The 16,980-nt window shown below is 45.4% G+C and overlaps 1 pseudogene across 1 annotated transcript; it reads right to left on the bottom strand.

Moving 5' to 3' along the window:
* Positions 1-1,096: 1,096 nt before the first annotated feature.
* On the bottom strand, positions 1,097-1,976 carry LOC147888493 (protein XRI1-like; annotated as a pseudogene). Its single transcript, XR_015542979.1, has 4 exons — positions 1,849-1,976; positions 1,715-1,755; positions 1,539-1,628; positions 1,097-1,425 (listed from the first exon to the last, which is right to left on the bottom strand). The product of XR_015542979.1 is annotated as a protein XRI1-like (transcript).
* Between the last annotated feature and the right edge of the window lie 15,004 nt (positions 1,977-16,980).

The following is a 16,980-nucleotide window of genomic DNA, read 5'->3' as shown; positions in this document are numbered from 1 at the left end:
GAGAACCAAGGAAAGAGAGAGGAGAGAAAGCAAAATCCAGCTCCATTAACCCAGTATGAGAAGGATGACTTTGCTTGTCAAGGGCTTAGAGAAGAAAGAGAAAAGAAAAATAAGTATGGCTACTACTGAAATAGATAAATTGCAGTCATATAGGAGAGAGCTGATAGACTTTCAAAGTGAGATATCTTCGCGTGTGGCTCGTTATGGAAGATTTCCACCCCAGGAAGCGCAAGCCATTTGGAATAAACAAAGTGTTATGCAGGAGAAAATTCATCAATCCTTACTTCTCTTCTATAATTTTAACTACATCGATGAGGATGAGATGAGCTCAGCTCTTGAATGGGTTGAATTTAGGCTAAAGTCTTGAAAATAGAAAATTCATCAATCCTTCTCTTCTATAATTTTAACTACATCGATGAGGATGAGATGAGCTCAGCTCTTGAATGGGTTGAATTTAGGCTATAGTCTTGAAAATAGATTTGCCTTCCAATGAGAGGCTTATTGTAACTTTTGGTGTTTTTCAACACCTTTATAAATATTGTGAGAGTTTGCTACTTCCACTTGTAACTTTTGAAAGTGTTTCCTAAACACTATTATAAATATTAAGAGAGTTTACAATTACTAAACCACTCTTTTTTGTGTAACTTATCTCAGGCTTATTGTAACTTTTAGTGTTTATCAAATTCTATTATAAATATGGTGAGAGTTTCTTTAATACTGTAACTTTTGAAGGTGTTTATTAACACCATTAAATATTAAGAGAGTTTACAACTGTTGAATCTTATTTTTTCATGTAACTTATCTAGGCCACGTTAGACTTTATAATTTTAGTTTCATGTCCTTAAAAAATATATAAAAAAATGCTTGTTTTTATGTTTTTATATGTGCTTTGAAGATTGGGTTTTTCTTAACTTTTATCTGAAAACTAGTCCGAGCTTGACAAAGTGGAAATCAATGCAGGACACAGAGTTGCACGTACTAGTTTGGGCAAAACGGATGGCCGTTTTATGGCGAATGCAAAAACTGTAGAGTGGTTAAGCTCGGCCAAAATCAATAGTGAGAGAAGATGCAGGAATGGCTGCAAATGTGTTGCAGATGCTTGGTCAAATTCAATGGTGGAGAGCTGAGGTCGATGGGTTGACGTCTAGCTTCTGGTTCTCATGATCGTGATGGTGCCCTTGCCTTCTGTGTGGATCTTGGTGAGGGCAACTACCGATTTGCCAGAGAGAGCTACACCCACTGGCGATAACGAGGCTACATCCTTTGATTCCTCGCTAGCTCCTCATGCCACGGCCTTGATCGGCACTGTCATAATCCTCTTGTTGATGTCTTTGAGTGTGATGTCTCCTTGCATCCCACTCGGCTTCACTAACGTGAAGGGATACGCCACTGGGTTTTCCTTCACTGTCTGTATGCCCTGTAAGGCTGTGCGTCCATCCTACTACCTTCCTGCTACAAAACAACATGAATATTGTTCGCAATGCATGTAATGGCCCCTTGCAATCATCCAGAAACTCGTGACTCAAAGAAGTGCGTACCTCGGGTCTCTGCCAAATTACTGGTCTTGGCATGTCGATTCGAGGAGAGAGCTCGATCAAGAGGGTTGGATCGGCGACCTTGTCTATTTTCTAAACAAAATCACCCTTCAGCAATGCAGTCCTCCAACCTTATGCATACAGTCTAAAGATGTGATTTCAAGGACTCTATCTCCTACCTGTGCCTCCAATCGGTGCGGTTTTTGGCTCCCCAAAGTGGCTGAGCCAGTTGCACAATGCACATAATCAATTGTTAGTTTTGGGAACATGGGCGAACAACTAACTCATTGAGCAACATTGCCGTTCTACTCACATTGAAGTTGGATGAGCAGATTCTTGAACTTCCCTTGTATCGCTATCGCTGAAACAACCTGCCATCCAGCTTTCAGCTGATTGCTCTACGGTATCTTCGATCGAGCTCAAGGACTCTTCTGTAATCATGAACCGATGTTTTGAAGCATTTTAGGCCACATTGCACTTGTTTGGGATATCCAATTCTAATGACGCGTGTTGCCAAAGGGAGGAAACCCGACAGTAGCTAAAAATTTTACTGCTCCTGCAAATTTTGATTTTTCACATGTCTTGTCCATCGAATCTTGGAATATTAAGTACTTGCAATCGTGTCCTGCAAATGCCTTGCAACCCACACGCACCTCAACGTGAGCTTGCGCAGACTTTGGTTCGACATTGTCATCTTTCAGTAAGGTGTCGTCTATTCCTCGTCTATTCTTTGGTCACCGTCATAATACCGCACTAGCATAATAGTGAGATGCAATCTATTTATTCTGAACATTGCAGAGCTTGATACACGGCAATTCTGCACTACATCGTGCATCTCTGCACTGCTTCGCGCAGCGTCATCTCTGGCCTAACCACCTATCATTGCGCAGCCTTTTCCCGCAGCTTTGCCACCTCTCACTAGGTAGCGCATCCATGCAAATCATGAAAATTTAAGGTTGGCTTGGAGAGACCACCACGCTGGTTCTTGGTGTAATAATAAGACATAATCTATCATTCTAAACATTGCCGTAGTGCAGTCTTTGGCTTGACCACCTGTCATCGTCGCAGAGCCATTTGCCATAGCTTTGCCACCTGCCACTGAGTAGCGTGCCCATGCAGATCATGAAAATTCAAGGTTGGCTTGGAGAGACCACTGCACTGGTTCTTGGCATAATCATGAGAAACAATCTATCATTCTGACATCGTTGCCACGTAGACCACCTGTCATCATTGCCTAGAATTCAAGGTTGGCTTGTAGCGAACATCGCGCTGGTTCTTGGAATTATGGCTCCATTACCTATTTTTACATACTACAAGAGGAGATCCTATGATAACCACCACGTTGGCAAACAAAAGGAGACGTATGATAACCACCGCACTGGTTCTTAGAGTTATATATTTGTATACCAAGTAAAATGTATTTCCTTGTGTAACCAAGTAAAATGCAATTGACGATATGGACCTTTTGGGGTCCCCTTTAGGGGCAAGGTTTGAGGGTAGATGTCATCAAGTGTATTGCAACTCTAGTGGACTGAGATGACAATTTGGATTTGCCATCCATGTAATTCTTCAAGTTGGTTATCACACTCTTGGAGATTGCTTTGAGAAAGAGACATCACGTCTGCTCAGTTCCTCTACTACTGCTTGAACCTGCCAGAACTTCACCATTCCTCTCGTATCAGGAAAGAAGTGCATTGCCTTCTTCAACACATTATGATCTAAACTCCGCTATCAATGTAGTAGAAAAGATTGCACATGATGCAGATTGGGTAAAGTATAACATCAAAGTGCACGCGTGTGGGTGGGGTTTAGACCGATCGTGCATGGAGCAGTGTTTTTTGAGGGAGGCACAAAACAACCTATGGGATCTCCATAAGCTTTGGAGAGACCGCTTCGACCACTATAAAAGACATAATGGTTTGTGTAAATATCTTCTTGGACCATGAGTACATAGTCCAAGAAGAGTATAATTATATATTAGAAAAAGTGAAAGATAATGTCCCGACTGACCCATCTAGTGGTGAGGAGGAAGAAAGAACCTTGGATAGTAATGCAGAGCAGTAGACCTCCTCCTTTCTCTTTGGAATTTTGGAGAATTCTCTTTTGGGGACAAATTTTATTTAACAATACTATTTTTGAGAGAATTTTTGTCTATGAAAACTCTTTTGGATATAAATTTTGTACTTGAACACTCTTTTGGACCCAAATTTGGTATATAAATACTCTTTTTGATACATATGGTAATGTAACTTACGGAGATATATGCTAATATACGATGAAGTCTTAAATAAATTTCCTTTTCATAGTTTTAGTAAATTGAACTTGAGTTTTAAGTAATAAATTGTCTTTTAAGTAAAGTGTAAGTATTGTATTTCAAGTAAATTATCTTTTCGCTTCTTACCCGCTCTTGTGTTTGTGTTTGTTTTTGTGTTTATGTCTGTGTTTGTCCAATCCCCCCAAATTAGACATGTCAGCACGTCACACGTCTGGAGATTACGGAGCCCGTGATCATGGGGCCCCTCGTAGGAGGAGACGTCATGATGTGTACTCTCCAGAGGACTTTCTTTCCATTGAGCCGACTCCTGAGGGGCCTACCCATACGACTACTCCTAGGTGGACTTCCCATGGGCCTATCCCTACGACTACCCCTCGGGGAACTCCTTTGCTCTATCAGCTCATGGCTTCATCGAGAGTCCCGAGGAGTTTTTCGCATCCATGAGCGACGGGGAGGTAGCGAGATTCTTCTCTCTCTTGTCCCAGAGGACCTCAGCTATTCCCTCTCCTACACCCCTCAGGGGTAGATTAGGGACATCAACAACTTGACCTACTCAACAGTCGCCCCCTATAGCCCCTTTTGAGGGGTCATCACCTGGGCGTACCCATAGTAGGTTCAAAAAGATTAGTAAGGGTCGAGGTTGCTATGGTGGCTCGAGGGATATAGATGAGTCTGCACCCTCACATCCCTACAGGTCTCCAATTCCTCATGAGATGCAGTATTAGTCAGGTCCCTTTCCCTCTCCACTCATAGGCCGCAGCACCCCATAGACCAGTTGCTCCCTTACTCCTCGCTCCTTAAGGGCTCGCACCACCCCTTGCTCTAGCTCTACTACGAATCCTTCGGAATTTGTTTTGTCTGAGGTCCTTTTCTGTAGAGTGAATAGTGTTGGGGAGGTTATATAGGATGAGGATGGGAAGCCAGTCACAAGATACATGAGGAGGTTGGTGAGAACCCACTTCCCCAATGAAATATTCAGATGTTGGAACCAACAGGACGATAAAGCCAAGGAATCCTGCATAGAAGCCCTCAAGAGACAATTTCCAAATCCTAAAGGGTTTGAGATTGAAACAAATGCCATGCTTACAAGATGCTTACTCATATGGGGGAGCTCCTTACGTCTCATAGATACAAACTAAGGGATGCTATTAAGGGGGGTAAGCACAGGCCAGGGTGGGCAGACCCGAAGGATTGGAAGAAAGCGAAGAAGCTTTATAGGGAGAATCCAGATGCATTTAAGCCTTAGCGAAGGGTAGCGTGGATACACTTAGAGACCGTAGGTCCTTTGCACTTCGGGAGTGGTGGAAGACTTGGCAATGAGGCATGGGTGGTAAGTATATATTTATCTTCTACTGAATTTCTAATACGTTCAATCGTTCAAATGTCTTGTCATTCATATCTAACTAATTGAATTTGGATCCACAGGAATCTGTGATTGGAAGGCCTCTAGACAATGAGGAGTACAGAAGGGCCTTTAGGATTGGAGCAAGGGCATGGTTTAAGGAGAAGGAGAGAGAAGGAGTCCACTTTGATTGGGAAAGGGTGGCGGCGCATCATGTGAGTATACCCTATTCCTCTTCATTATCGTTTGACTATCACTATTGTCTTACAATCAACGCTCTTAGTTTTTCTAACTTGTTTCATTCTTAGGTTCAACCCATTCAGAGATCTAAATGGAGAGATGGGATCTAAGGAAGAAGTGGCTAGGTACACAAAAGAGGAGGGCGAGGGATCAGGCACACACAAAGAGATGGAGGGCAAGGAGGACCAATGGTAGGATAGGACATTTAGTGGTTCAATATTTTGGCACTTTTGCCCTTTTGTAGTAGATTGCCTTGGCGGATTTACCATTTTGGAGTTCAGCACTTTTGCTATTTTGTAGCGCATTAGCACATTACTTCAGTGGATTTACCAAGATGGGACTGAAACGTTTTTTTAGCTTTTGTAAAAAAACCGGTATATACCAACACCTGTACCGACACTGCAGTGTTGATATATATCGATGCCTGCACCGATGCCCATACTGACACAGTCAGGCATATTTTATTGACGGTGACACCGACTCTTGCACCAACAATTTCTTTGCAACGTCCACACCAACAGACTTTTTGTCACTTTCCACTTGTTTTTTTAAAAAAATCTTCATATTTAGCATCGGTATCGGTGTCAAAAAGCGGCCCGTGTCTTGTAGTGATAGAGTATTTGTCCCTCCTATACCAACCTGGTGAAGTTGGTGAGAGCATCCAAATTGGGCTTTTGAAGAGCGAGTGAGGATCTCCTATATGTCACGATTTCAAGATCAGGGAAGGAGAGGCTCTTGCACTGTGCGAAACAATGAAGGGAATGAAATAGTGGAGGCTTAGGTTTGTAGCTCGATTACAAGGGAGAAAGTAACGGCCGAGATGGATATAAGATGAAATAGTGAAGGGAATGGAAGTGTCAAGGTGAGAGCCAGTGCCACGGTGTGTGGTTCGCCCAAATTTTGTTTAATTCAAGGTGGCAGTACTACCTTGCATGGTAATGAGTGATTAAAGGTGATTAGGCTTCATGATTTACATCCGTGGTAATACTGCCACCTTCTGTTAGTGGTGGAGGCTAAGATTCCACCGAGGTGGTGTCTAAGATTACCAAAGCCACGTATGTGGTGGCGGCTAAATTCCACCAATTACCAGCCAAAGCAATGATCCACAATTACTGACCTACTAGTTAGCACCACCGGGCCAGTTACCACCACCAGTCTTGCATGATTAGCTAGGGTGCCAACTCAATATGTAAAAACTTGGAGTAATCATCATAGAAAGTATACATCTCATGACCACTTACCTTCTCAAGAATGAGGTCTTGAAAAGGAAGAGGATGATGGTCCCTCTTGGTGGCTGCATTGAGTTTCTTATAGTCGATGCAGACCCGCCACTTGTTGGTTTTCTTTGGGGTGACTACCATTGGTGAAACCCATTCAGTATTGTGAACTGGAACAATAAACCCAGCTTCTACAAGTTTCTGCAACTCTGAGCGTAAATCATTGGTCTGTAGGGGCCCTAATCTTCGATACTTCTGAGCCACAGGCTTCGCATCACAGCAGGCTTCAGCTCTATCTTGTGCTCTATGGCAGTCACATGGTGAAGGTAGCAGTAGCTAGTTGCAAAGAGGTCAGGGAAATCTTTGAACATTTCTAGGAACTCGTGTTTCTCACTTGGAGTGAGGTCTGGGGAAAGCATAGATTCAAGCTATTGAGGACTAGCTATTACCTTTTCTGCAGGTGGTGGGGTCGGAGACACCCCCATCATGTAAACTTCCTCCTCTGAGAACTCCTCCCTCCCATCTGATTCTTCTGTTGATTCAGACACCGAGGATGAGAGAGTATCAATGTCTTGCTCCTCTTCTTCTTCTGGTTCAGTGGCACCAGGTTGCACCGGGATCTTCTCCTTAGAAGCACCCAAAGACATGTGTCTTGTCTTCCAATAGCTGACTGCATCACTCTTTCTCAACCATGGTCTCCCAAGTATGGCTAGGTAACTCCTGCCTGTATCTTCGATGTCCACTACATAGAAATTGATAGTGGTGGTCAACCCATTGATAGTGATGGGCAAATCCTCAATGACTCCTAGGGTGGCGAGTCGTCGACCATCTACTACCTTGATTCGAGAGGAGGAACACCTTGTGCATTTCAAATTCAATTTCTTCATGATTCGGGGCACCATGATATTACATACAACTCCCCCATCAACACACACACTTTTGACACGACAATTATCTATGATGACATCTATTGTATGTGGGTGCCGATCAATTTCTTCAGAGGTAGAAGAGACCTCTCGTACCTTTCCCTTTTTCTTGCTCCTCCTTGTTGAGAGCCCTTGCTGCAGCTCACGTCTCACCTTAGGGCTTAATGCTATTAGTTGAGGGAGCGTGATGCTCAAAGACCAATGAGCAAGGTCCTTAACGACCGAATAGTTCTCTTGCCCTGAGCTAATGGGAAAATTCGAGGGCGACCACTTACTCCTGCAAGATCTTTTAGTCTTCTCTTTTGGTGGGTCTGCCATCTTAGCATCTGAGGGCTCTGAGAAGGACACCTTCTTCCTGGGGCGGCGGTCCACGGTTTGGAGAGGTGTCCGAGGTGGTATGACTTCTTTTCCCAAGGTCAAGGATCTCTACGTTAGAATCCTCGGTGCCTGATTTACTTAGAAGATTCACCCTTGGAATATTGGGACATTCCGTGCGATAATGACCCTTCTGGTGGCACTCGTAGCACACAACATTGGCACGTTCTCTTGGAGGGCGATTAGCTTGATTTTTGATGCCCACCATCTCAAGCCAAAGATCATTCAGGGCCTTGGCTAGGTCATTGACTCCGAGTTCTTTAGTAGGAGGGGCCGGGGGAGTAGGAAGGAGGGGGGCTCGTGGACGAGGCTGGGGAAATCTTCTAGGCAGAGGTTGAGGATATACTCCTTGTTGAGGGTAAGCATCTAAGGGAGGACTATACATTTGAGGTGGAGGCAGTGGATACATCCCTGATGAGGGGTGGGGGTATGCCCTTGAGTTAGACCCCCCAAGTTGTTGTTGCAAGAATTGAGGGGGTTACGGAGGGACAATCATCTTCTTTGAAGTAGGGCCAAACTTAACTTTATCAAACTTTTGAGCAATCTCATGTGCTAGCACCATAGTTTCTGGATTCTCCCATTTAAGCTTGAGGCGGAATTCGTCACTTGCTCCTACTACAAGGTAGCCCAGCACATGCTAAGTCATTCCAACTCGAAATCCGACATTGTCCTCCTGCGTGGCAATTAAATGGTCCAGGAGCATGGCCGCTCGATCCACATATCGACACGCCGTCTCACCTTGTGACTGCTTCAAGTTTGCCACCTGCACGTACACATTCTCTGGCTCCTCTTCATTGACAAAATACTCAATCATCACTGTTGTTAACCTTGGCTAGCTTTGGCAAACGTCGTCGGCCTGCTTCTCATACCACACTTGAGTCAAACCCTCTAGAAATGTGGGAAGAACCAACAGCCATCTATCTTCAGTAAGAAAGTTGAGAGAAACACAACGGCGCTTGAAGGCCACAAGATACTCATTTGGATTTTCTTCAACCCATTCACAGAACACGGGAATGTCAGCCATGCTTGAAAAATGGAAAAGAGAGAGTCAAAATGAGGCTAATCTATTGGCAAACAATGGAAAGAGGTAGCTTGAACTGAAAATCAGGTGAAGATGCATCCACAAAGTACACATAGGCAGGATAGGGTGTGATTGGTGTATTGTGAAATACTATATGGGAAGAATCTTCAGCATAGAATAGCTCGTAGACAATCTTAAAAGGACCGACCCTCATGATATCACATCCATCTTTATAAGTGAGGGTTAGAGACACGACGCTGCATGAGGTTGTTCATCAAGGCAAACAAGAATGCCATGACAAATGTCAACAGTTGGAGAGCTTGCACATCACCTTCAGCTTCTTCCAATTCTTGTAATCACCATGCTATTTCTTCAAGGGGTGTGGGGTTTGGCATACTTCTTTTGAGCAATGTCCTTGAGGACCTTTCTGATGATCTTCCAAAGTCGGTAAACTTGTATCAAATATGCCCAACACTTAGTTTCATGATGACCACAACCTTTGCATTCCTTACAAATGATCACCCTCCTTCATGGCTTGCGGCTTTGTTGGGGCGGTGCTTCCACTCGCTTCATGCATGATTGAAGTACAAGCTTCACATGCCAAGAAATCAGCAACTATATTTAGGCAGGTAGCATTGTGGGATGAAATGAAAACTTGGCCTCTCAATGAGCCACGTGTTATGAGATTTTAAATTCAAATCTAAGCTTTAATAGTATTTTTCTCTTTTGTGAAGGCCAATGGATACCACGTTTCCTAACTTCCCTCATTTCGTTCATTGCTTCTCATCACCATCACCATCTCCATCGCCATGCCCTCTCTGTCTCTTGACTTTCCATAAGGAGATATTGAGTACTTCTCTCCTCCTTCAAAGTCTCTAGCTCGTGCAAACGACAGGTTAGGCTCACCATGGAGGCTACCAAACGCGACAAAGAGAGAACCTTTCTCCTCAATTCCACGCTGAAAGCTTAGGAAGAAGAAGAGGTCAAGAAGGTTGCTCAGCTTTGTGAGGGCATTCGGCAATGGTTAGTCATGCTAATTTCCTTAGGTCCGAGGTATTCTGCAAGCATTCTCAATGCATTTCCTTATAGCACTTAACATTCATGTACCAGAGAACCGGTTTTTGGGGATCGCCTCAAACGTATATAGTTTGTAAGCCACAGACTACTTAATGCAAAGCTAAACTAGTCTACTCCTCTCTGACAAGGAAGAATTCTAGAGCAACGATTAGATATCGAGTCTCAAAACGAATTGGAGAAGATAGTGCCTTTCACAATTCTGCTGCTGGCTGCTTTGTGGTTGTCTAGACCATTTCTCGGCCTTGCTACAACATGGGCAAGGTACAAAAAATCTATCTTGTATGAACATGTAAGGTCACTGCTCCCCCTGTTCTTTCCATTACACAATATGCGTGGACACTGGGCTGGCATATCAGACACCTTGCTTTATAAAAAATTGGGCGCCAGTAGGACCGTATATGCACCAAGTTGTAGATTGCTTTCCAATAAATAGTATACACCGCAACATTTTGCAGGGGGCTGTGATTCTGGACAATTAGGTGAGATTTTAGATACACGGAGCATTGCCTCTCAATTACAAAAATGTACGGTGCTATCAGTGGGCAAGCTCATCCATGCATATATTATCAGAAATGGACTCAAAGAAGACACATATTGCACAAACTTGATAATTATTATGTATGGAAAATGTGGATCTGTAAAAGATTTGAGCTTGATGTTTGAAAGAATGCATCAATGAAACGTGATTTCTTGGACAGTCATGATAGCAGCCAATGTCCAATAAGGACATGCTAATGAGGCCATTCAGTTCTTCACGAGGATGCAGCATGAAGGTGAGAACCCAAACAATCTAAGGGCCTGCGCTAACATGGCATCCCTAGCAAAGGGTCGTATGATTCATGCCTGTATAGTAAGTGCAGTGCCTGTATAGTCAGTGCAGAATTTGAATCAGACGCTATTGTAGGGACTGCCTTACTCGACATGTATATGGCAAATGTGGGACTGTGAAGAATGCAGTTTTTATGTTTGAAAAAGTTCATCAATGCAATGTGTTCTGCTGGACTACCATGATTGCAGCGTATGCTGATGTGAGGCACTCCAAAAAAGCTTTCCGACACTCTCAAAGAATGCAGCAAGAAGCTGTCTGGCCAAACAAGGTCACGTTTATTAGCACTCTTGGGGCATGCAATAGCTTGGCAAGCTTAGGTGAGGCTCAAATGATCCACGCATGTCTTCTAGGGAGGGGCTTTGGCTGTCATTCAGGGTAGCAAGTTGAGCAAGGTTACAGCAAGCACTGCCTTACAGTTGGCTGTCCACAATGAGTAGTCTTGCTCAGGTGAGATTGCGAGCACCACCATGCCTACTAACACTTTACGGGAGCACACACACTGAGGGATTTAGGAGTGCCACGAAGGTAGGAGAACAACAAGTTTTTGAGAGTACAGGGATCCACATCTTGATGGAGGTGTTCAGAACGTTTTCCCACAATCCGGACAACACACTAGGGGGAGGAATAGTTCGAAGACTAATGGAAGCGAGCCCACCTACTGGGTGGACCAGTAGGAGGGGCCACTTGGCCCCAAATGGGCTCATTACTCATTCACTGAGGGGCTCAGATTTGACCTCTTTTGCAGTCGAAAGAGCATGCATCGTGTGCTTTGGACTGAGCATATTGCAGCAGGAGAAGCACACAAGGTGCAGCTTGAACTTGAGCAGATTTTGCAGCAAGGGAAGCGCATAGAATCACGAGCAGATCGGAGCTGCTTGAGCAACACACGAAGAGTTCGAAGGAAGGTGATCAAGGTTACAGCAGGCACTACCTCATAGTAGGCTATCCATGGCGAGCTATTTGGAGGTGTGATTGAGGGAAAACTGCGAGACCTACTGATTCTCTACGGGAGCATGCAGGCTGAGGGATTTAGAAGGAGGAGAACAAGTTTTTGAGAGTACAGATGTCCACATCCTGGTGGTACACTGGACTCATCTTTTGTATTGTGTCTATATTCATTGGATGGAAATATATTGCTGGTCCTACATCTCACTAGTTGTCATTGTCTATTTACATGCTTGCACATCTATCTATTGTTTAAGTACACATGACAGAAGAAGTTTGATTGAAATTAACACCACCGTGTGAGTGCCTGGACTACTTTTGTGTTCTCCTAGTGTGAGAAAACTCTGTTGCATGGTAATTCTGTTTTTGAGCATGGAATAAGGGCCACTTTTGGAGATTTGCAGGTGGTGAAGCTTGCTTGCTTGGATGCTCCATCTGCATCATCTTCAAGGCCTCTGCGTCTTGGTAGCTTAGACAAGTGTTCCTTAGGTTTGTTGAGCTCCTGAAGCAATGCATGGATCTGCTCCAACAATTACCTAGCATCTTTAAATGGCATGCTCATGATCAAGTCCCCTACATCTTTCAACAGTCCTCGTCAGCCAAGAAGATCAATCATGCACCCTAATACTCTGCTGAGGGGCTTATGCCATGGTCCCTGTTCATACAGAGACAATATTGTGTTGCATCGACAACCAGACCTGTATGACTACATGCACTTAGAACACAGACAAAGGTCACCTTATCTGGCTTCACACCTTCAGCCTGCATTTGATCAAATAGTTGTAGGGCTTCCTTGCTGAACTCGTTCTGAGCAGATGCTGAAATTATGGTATTCCATGAGACCACATTCTGTACAGGCATCTCTGCAAACACAGCCCTTGAATCATCTAGACTCCCACATTTACCATACATATTGACAAGGGTTGTCCCTACAACAACATCAGACTCCCATTTACAGGTAACAATTCTAGCATGTAGGTGTTGGCCTTCTTCCAAGGCTGTTTCGCTGGCACACGTCCAAAATGCAAATGAAAGTGACCTTGTTATGGTCAGTGCTTTCAGTCTGCATTTGACCAAATAGTTGTAAATCCTCCTCATTGTGCCCTTCTTGGAGACAAGCTGTTATCATGGCATTCCACAGGATTGCATCCCGTAGTTCAATCTTTGTAGGGTCCCACACTTCCTATACATATAAACGACGGACGTTCCCACAACTGCATCCGACTCCCATCTGTTGCCAACAATAATAGCATGGATCTCTCGATCCACTTCTAAGACTTCCATTGTAGCACATGCATTCAAAACATAGAGGAATGTGACCTTGTTTGGGTTAATGCCTTTGGCATGCATTGCATCAAATAGTTGTAGGTCCTCCTTACCATACCCATTTTGCAATCATGGCATTCCAAGAGACTGCATTCTGAAGTGGCATCTATGCAAACACATGTTGGAAAGGTCACCTCCCCATCTATAAGCCCCCAAATGAGGAGAGCATGGGGGAGGGAGACCTAGGGCAGGATGTGCCCAAAGAGAGATTATCTGGATGTGTGGATCTGGGATAGATCTGGAGCATTCATGGTTGGTGGGGTATCCCAAGGATGAAAGGTTGCATTAGGAGCAGCTCATGTGCAGGAAGATGGCGGGGACATAGTGTCTTGGATCAGGCCTAGCATGAGGCACTCAGTGGACTGCAGCAGGACCCTATGAAAGGCATGCTGACATTAGCATGTGTACGGAGCAGGGTACAAAGTTGTACGGATCTGTACAGGCTGCTGCAGGGCAGTGTACGGAAGAGGTATGGCTAGGACAAGGCACCAGCAAAGGGCTACAGCAAGGTGCAGTATAGTGGGGGTCTATGGGTAGGTATACAGCCTGCAGCAGGGTCTCCAGCAGCAGTAAAGGGGAGCTAGCAGCAGCCCAAAAGGGCCTCGCCTAGGGCCCTTATATAGGGCTGGTTGGGCTGAGCCAACTAGGTCAATTGGGCCAGCCAACCTGGTCTGTCCAGTCAGCCCATTTAGGGCTGGCTGGTCGGTCCATTTGAAAGGGCCTTGAGCCCTTAAAAAGGAGAGGCCTTGGGCCTCATTTCATCATCCAGCAGTGCAGCTTCCAGCAGAGCAGAAAGGAGCAGCAGAGCACAAACCTTGGGGCCTACATCCAGAAGCTGAAGGAGTACCAATGTTGCTGCAGCAAGTGTGAGGCTGAGACCTTGGCTGTCTTCTAGGGCAGCAAGGAGCTGAGGTCAAAGGATGGAAAGTCTACAGAATCTCCAGGTGGAGCACGCGGGCTCGAGTCTAGAGATAGCCAGCTGATAGGAGAAGGAGCTTGTGGTAAGATCAGAGGACCACACCACTGGTGGGACTCTGGATCTATCTCTTTTGTATTGTGTCCATAGTTTTGAATGGAAATATATATTTTGGTGGTTTCTCTATCTGGCTAGTTCATTGTCTATTGATGAGTCTGCACATCTATTGAATGCACATAAGTAAAGAAATTTGTGATTCCACACCCACACCGCACACTGTGTGAGCTCTTGGGCATTACTATAAGTCTTCCGCTATGTGTACCCTCTGTTGGGTCATTTCTAACATGGTATCAGAGCCCAAGTAGGAGGCTCACAGGCGTGGGAGCCTGAAGGTAGGGACCTTGCTGAAGGACGACCCTGATTCAGAAGCTCTTGGGAATCAACTTCTAAGACTGGAGGATTGTGCCCTTGCGAGAAGGAGGGTGACTCAGGTTCAGTCAAGTGCGTTCAGAATTCTGGTCTACTGAAATTAAGTTTGGTTAACTTTGCTGTGTGATATAAACAACAGAGATGTCGACCTCTACAACCTCTTCAGCCCCTGCTTTCCCTTCCTCCTCCCCCAGTTTAACTCTCTTTCACTGTCCCTAACTTTGGAGAGTCTGGGAAATTGGACGGGACTAATTATCGGATCTAGAAAGTGAAGATCCAAAGTCATTTAGTGGCTCGAAAGTTGTGGAAGCTAACAACGGGAGTGGAGTCGAAGCCAGAGGACATGGTAGACAGGAAAGGGGAGATAGTCATGGCAGTAGACAGAGAAGAGCTTGAAGCTTGGGAAGACAGAGATGCCCATGCCCTGGCAATAATCATAGGGACTATGGTGGACTCCGTTCTTCCACATATCCAGTTGGCCGAGACGTCAGTAGAGGCGTGGGCCACCTTGAAGGATCTGTACGAGATGGACAACACCTCTCGGATTGTGCTTCTTCAGCATCAACTCTACAATCTTGATATGGAAGAAGGAGATACGGTACATATCCACTTGACGAAGGTCAAAGTGGTGAGGGATCAGTTGGCAGTAGTTGGTCAAAAGATAGACTCATGCTATTTGGCCTTGATGGTACTGAGAAGACTGTCTCAGAGTTTCAAGAGCTTTGTTACGGCTGTGAGAATGGGACAGAGGACCAAACCTCTGACGTTTGAGGAGTTGGGTCCGTTACTGCTACACAAGGAAGCTCGGGAGAAGCTCTACAACGAGGATAAAGACGACAAGGCGATGTTGGTGAAGGATTCCGCTGCCAAAGGAAAGTGGCAAGTCCAAGAAAGATGACTCTGACGATGAGGGGACTTCTAAAAGGAAGCAGAAGAAGAAGTGCTTCTACTGTGATATGCCAGGACATTTTGCAAAGGACTGCAGAAAGAAAAAGGCGGATCAGAAAAACAAAAAGGAGTCTGACTCAGATTCAGAGGGAGAGGCCAAAGCAAATGTGGTAATTAAAGCGTTGTTCCTGGTGACATCACTGAGTGTTACCGAGGTTAGATATGTTGATCCAGAAATCAGAGTGAGGATGTCTGACATAGAGATGTGGGTCGACGAGGAGTCAGATGTCTTTGTGAAGTTGAAGGACAGCATGGAGCGCTTGGTACCTTCCAGGTGTGTGGCTGTCGACACTGACACGAGGGTGGATTCCATGGAAGGCCCTAGGGTCTCATGGTCAAATGGATGCTGGAGTTCAAAAGGGGACAGCAGTACAGGATTACACAGGTGCTTGGTGGGTGCCTCAATGGGAGTTTGCTTTCAGAGCGAACATTCAGGCAGTACAACAGTCTGGTATGTATTATGGGAGTTCACTCATTATGAGGGGGACGACTGGAAGATCGTGGAGGCTGGATTGCTTGAGTTCGAAGGCGGGAACATCACTGAAAAAGGTGGTGCCAGGAGGTGCTACCAAAGATGGTGCGCGGAAGCAAAACCAGACCTGGTGGAGCAAGAGCCACTGGATGAAAAGCTAGGAAAAGATTTCGACATCAAAAAGTTCCAGAGGACTACGACCAGGGAGTTACTGGAGCATCTTCATCGATGTGTTGGCATTGGGCTGAGATGTGTCGGTGAGAGGGGGTGTTGGAAAGGTCACCTCCCCATTTGTAAGCCCCCAAATGAGGAGAGCGTGGGGGAGGGAGATCTAGGGCAGGATGTGCCCAAGAGAGATTACCTGGATGTGTGGATCTGGGATAGATCTAGAGCATTCATGGTTGGTGGGGTATCCCAAGGATGAAAGGTTGCATCAGGAGTAGCTGATGTGCAGGAAGATGGTGGGGACACAAGGTCTTGGATCAGGCCTGGCATGAGGCACTCAGTGGACTGCAGCAGGACCCTATGAAAGGCGTGCTGACATCAGCATGTGTACGGAGCAGGGTACAAAGCTGTACGGATCTGTACGGGATATTGTAGGGTAGTGTACGGAAGAGGTATGGCCAGGACAAGGCGTCGGCAAAGGGCTGCAGCAAGGCGCAGTATAGTGGGGGTCTATGGGAAGGTATACAGCCTACAACAGGGTCTCCAGCAGCAGTAAAGGGGAGGCTAGCAGCAGCCCAAAAGGGCCTGGCTAGGGCCCTTATATAGGGTTGGTTGGGCTGAGCCAACTAGGTCGGTTGGGCCAGCCAACCTGGTCTATCCAGTCGGCCCATTTAGGATTGGCTAGTCGGTCCATTTGAAAGGGCTTTGAGCCCTATAAAAGGAGAGGCATTGGGCCTCATTTCATCATCCAGCAGTGCAGCTTCCAGTAGAGCAGAAAGGAGCAATAGAGCACAAACCTTGGGGCCTACATCTAGAAGCTGAAGGAGTTTCAATGTTGCTGCAGACTTAGCTCAAGTGTGAGGCTGAGAGCTTGGCTATCGTCTAGGGTAGCAAGGAGCTGAGGTCAAAGGACGGAAAGTCTACAGAAGCTCCAGGTGGAGC

Source organism: Dipteris shenzhenensis, chromosome 21, assembly GCF_047967505.1.
Source record: "Dipteris shenzhenensis isolate YYH24624 ecotype China chromosome 21, Dip_SZ_1.0, whole genome shotgun sequence".
In the NCBI taxonomy this organism is placed as follows: Eukaryota; Viridiplantae; Streptophyta; class Polypodiopsida; order Gleicheniales; family Dipteridaceae; genus Dipteris; species Dipteris shenzhenensis.
Note: the sequence above shows the minus strand (reverse complement) of the source record. Positions and strands in the feature narration are given on the sequence as shown.